Here is a 5,078-nt window from a genome sequence, read left to right on the forward strand (position 1 = left end):
TAATTTCACCACCATTTCTTGGATAATCTTATTGACATTGTTTTACAAGCAACAAAGTAGTGTTTTCTTGAGTGGATATGCTGGTGCCACTTTGGAGTAATTTATTCTAGATTAGATAATCTTTTTTGAAAGTTCATGTACGATAAATAATAATTTATTCTAGATTTCATAAGTTAGTATAAGTTACGAGTCGCTTTTGATAGGAACCACTTATCAGTTTTTTTTCCTAAAGTGGATTTACTGATGCAGAGAAGAGCATGAAGCCTTGTGGATAAATTGGTTTCCTCTTGCTTTATCTTAGATAAATTAGTAACGGAAAAAGTTGAATAGAGACAGTAATCCTAATGGGTAGGGAGATGACCAATTTATAGAATTTAATGTAGTATGCTCATCAAGTAACCGATGAACATATGAGACCTGTCCATAATATTGAGCCATGTGTAACAAGATAAAGTCTAACCCCTAAAAGATTATACTTAAATCCGTCGATTCCATATTCACGTCATTAGTTAGATGAGAAAACTTAACTAAAGGTACTCTTCAAGTCTTGAAATTAAAAATGGTGACTTTGACTTGGTCAACTCAAATTAAATGAAATATGGGTCTAATTATAACAATTAAGAAATTGGGGATAAGATTAAATTCGAAACTTTTAAAAAGATTTTCCTCCAACTTTTCAATCTCAAAATTTAAATTCTCCCTCTCCTTTTATCTTTTCACTTTTTTTTTTGTCACACCCCAACCTTGGGGGGTGTGGCCGGTACCCGTCACCCGAAGGTCCGAGCGAACCAACCATGGCATCTATGACCTGTAACATGAACATGGGACCAACAAGGCCTCTAGATGCCAATAATAAGAATAAATATAATAATCTGCAGGTAGAAGAAGCCCAACGACAACATATATGTATATTTAAGGCTGACAAGGCCACATCAACAATCGCGACAGCTATCCAGGAGGCCGACAAGGCCAGACAAAACATATATATACTGATAGCTAGTCTGCAAGCCTCTAAGAGTAGAATACAGTGTCAACAGGTTACAGGTCGGGACAAGGACTGACATACCCCAAAACTATATATATATATGCATCTATACCTATGGACTCAGAACCAGCAACTCCAAAGAAGTGGAGTGCGACACTCAACCGCTGATCTCGGTATCCTATTGAGGAGGCACGCTAGCCTGTCTATCAGCACCTGTGGGAATGAACACAGCGCACAAAAGGGCATCAGTACGAGATATGTACTAAATATGTAGGGCGGTAAGCACAAGTACAAATAATGTAAATAATATGAGAAGATATTTAGAAACAACCTAAAACTCTATTCAAAGCCACTGAGGGAAACCATAACCATAACATAAATGTAAATGCATGCTCGTAAAATCATTCCCCACTGTGGACGCATATATCATATCATATAACAATAATAAATTCCTCTGTAGGGTGAGCTCATCATCATAACATCCTCTTTGCCCAACTGATCAGTGGCGATGCACAACTACATGCCTACCCAGCCGCCTACAACACGACTCAGTAAAGAAAGAAATCCATCTAAGTGCACATCTACGTGCCTACCCGGCCTACTATAGCGTGACTCGGCAATGAAAATAAATACATACATATATATATATATAAGTGCAATGCAAGACCGACCTCAGAAGAGATAACATAGAAAGAGTCGGAGTGACCTATTGTCGTTATCCTATGACTATCGTTATTGTCGCTATGTTCTTTGATTTCCAATTATGAGACAACCAACACAAGAAACATGAAAGTTACGTATTATGGATTTATTTGAAGTAGACATCATGTTCAAGCTAGCAGTAACCATGATCAATATGAACGTCGGAGGAAGAAAGAACAAAAGAATTCTAGTTCTCTTTGAGCGACGAACAAGGGAAGATGAGAATACTTAAATCTTCTTCTATGTGAGTTATTCATGAGAAAAGGGTAGATTTAATCATATTTATCGATTTGAAGTGGAGCAATTCGAATTCGATGAAACAATTTAATAAACGTTCATTCGAGTTCTAGTTATGCCGAAAGATACAAAGAAAGCCCTACATACCTCGTTGATGGAGTTATACTCGTATTCCGAGTCCTTGAATACCTTATGAACGACTTCCTACGGAAAATGAACTATTCAAGACCGAAATCAAGTTCGTAGCTCATGAAAATCTTCATTTAGACATTTAAGCGAGCAACTCCCGAGCATAAGTTTGTAGGCTCTTTTGTAGCTCAATTTCCCAGCAAAACGCTACCAATTTCTACTTTCCTAATCCTCCTCATCAATACGATCCTATCCGTATTCCCAAAGCTCCAAACAACACACCAAAACCATACAAAATAGCTCAACAATCAAATTATGTTCACAAGAGTTTCTTAAGGAATGGCAAGAACCTATCTTATGGAATTTTCAACCAATTCTTAGGATTAATTACTTATATAAGTTCAAAGAAATCAAAATGAGATCAAAATATAACTTAGATCATCAAAATCACTTCAAACTCCATGTTACTTCAAAGCAAGGTTTTCCTCCGAAAGGCGAAATAGTGAAGAAATCACAATTTCGAAGTTGCCATGTTGTTCTCTAGGTTGAGGTTGTTTGATTTCCCCTCAGGTGTGTTTATGATTGATGGAAAATTATTATAGAGGTTTTCCTAGGGTGTCTCTAGTCTTTCATGGAGAAAAATTCGTCCAAGGCATCTATATATACTTGGGCAATATAAAGCCACTGACTTAGCACACTGTTCTCATGGCAGTTTGCGTCCTTGGAAGGTAAATGCTAATATCTCTATACTCCAATATCTGATCGACAAATGGTAAAATGCACTGGAAACTAGATTCATAGACCTTCGATTTGGTAGGTGGATTACCTCGTAACTCCAAGTATATTGAGAGAAAAACTCTTCGACATCTGACCCAAGTTTCAGTGAAATTTACAGACTTAACTTGCGACGACCTTTGTCGACTTTTGTATCACAACTCGTTTGACTTCAAAACTTAACATATGACTATTATACTATTTAAATACCTCATAACATTACATTTTTTAATGAAAACCACCAAAGTGGCATTTTATTCAAAACAAAAGAGTCTGTACAAAATCAAAAAGAAAGGAACAAATAAAAAATAAAAAGATCAAAACATGCAGAAATAACAACCAAACCAAGCTAATCAACTAGAAAATCCTGGATACTTGACTTTCCTCCAATATTCACACCTCAAAGCTCTCACCAGGTGTATGGATTTCAGTCTGTGAATTTTCTTCTAGAATCCAGGTATGTAGTTCATCAGGCTTCTAAGGTTGCCAAGTTGCACTCAGAAGAGGGAATTCCAAACAAGAACACACTCATGTATTAGTTAGCATCCTTCACATAGGGAATGAGCATGAAACACACTAATACCACCCTATATGAAATCTGTCAACTAATGTACAAGAGATGATATGGACTTAGGCATTCTGGGAAAAAAATCTACAACTCTTGAAGACTGCCAATTTGCTTAAGTTGTTGTATGATCAGCTGCAACATCAATGCCATGCCACCCTATACTTGGAAGTTGCAAAGCTGCTCAAACTATTGATGATCTGCTGCACAGCCTGCATAGTTGTTCAAGCTGTTGTTGATATGCTGCACTGTTAATAGGTTGTTGCAGTTATTGTATCAAGTCCTTCTATCCCTTGTGTATCTGATTCTCAAGTTAGGAACTTGAGCTTTATCTATGTTGATTAGCTTCCTTGCCACACTAGGTAATTCCTGAAAATTATGAAACTGAACTGTACCTGCAAAATTAAAAGCTAAGTTAGTCAAAAAATCTGCTACTGCATTCCCTTTTCTGAATATGTGCTGAATCAGTGAGGTCTGATTCCTCCTTCTTCTATTGATCTCCTTAACTATTAGAATAATGGTCCAAGGCACTTCCCATTCACTAGATATAAACTTCTTCATGGATAAGGAGTCAGTTTCAATTATTAATGGCCACAGGTTGTGACTTTCACAATATGCAACACCATCCCTTAGAGCCACAACTTCTGCAATCAAACTTGATCGATCATCAATAAGTTTTTTTCCTTCAGCATATAAAAGATCACCACAGTCATTTCTCACACAAAAGGCAACTAAACTGGGACCAGGATTACCTTTTGTTGCACCATCAGTGTTCCATTTGAAGCATCATGTAGGTGGAAAGTCCCATCTTACAACAACACAGGTGATGCCAGGTTGGAAACTTTCCACATATTTGACTATCTCAGGCCATTTGTGTGGTATGTACTGCCAGGCAGGGAATTTAACTCTACAGAACCTATGAATGTTTTCCTGGATCTCATGCAATACTCTATATAATGACAAAGTCCCCCCATGCATTGTAGTATTTCTCCACTTCCATATCTGCCACAAGATCATAGCGGGAATAACTCTAAACACCACCTTCAGCTTATAGTGACAATCAGCCTCCCACCAGATTTGAATAGCATGCTTGACATTATGACATACCATGGATATCCCTGCAGCATCAGAGAATAATTTCCACACTTTGCTTGCTAATTCTCCATTAAAAAACAAATGATCAATTGTTTCTTGTTGATGTGCAGTACAACAGTAGCACCTAGAAACCACAGGAATACCAATACTTTGCAACACCTCATGAACTGGTATCTTGAACTTCCATATCCTCCATAGCAGGAAATTGATCTTGAAAGGCACCCTTTTTATCCACATCTGCTTATAAACCTGTGAGTAGTTTGCTCTTTGTCTTAATAATTCCCATGCACTAGAAACTGTGAATTTGCCAGTACTTGTCATCATCCACCAGGGCTTGTCCCATTGACCTTCTTCAATATGGACTTTTAACTCATTTACATCATGATTAGCAATCTCCTCAGGCAAATAATGATGCAGCAATTCCTCATTCCATCCATCTTCAGTAATAAAGTGACTCACATCCTCTATAATGTCATCAGTAATGAAGTCATTAGGAACAACATAGTGTAAAGCTCCTAATTTAGTCCAGTTATCATACCAGATGTTAGCAGTACCACTATGTGTTTCCCACTAGATCTCTTGTTCAATGCT

This window comes from Lycium barbarum, chromosome 7, assembly GCF_019175385.1.
Source record: "Lycium barbarum isolate Lr01 chromosome 7, ASM1917538v2, whole genome shotgun sequence".
Taxonomy (NCBI): Eukaryota; Viridiplantae; Streptophyta; class Magnoliopsida; order Solanales; family Solanaceae; genus Lycium; species Lycium barbarum.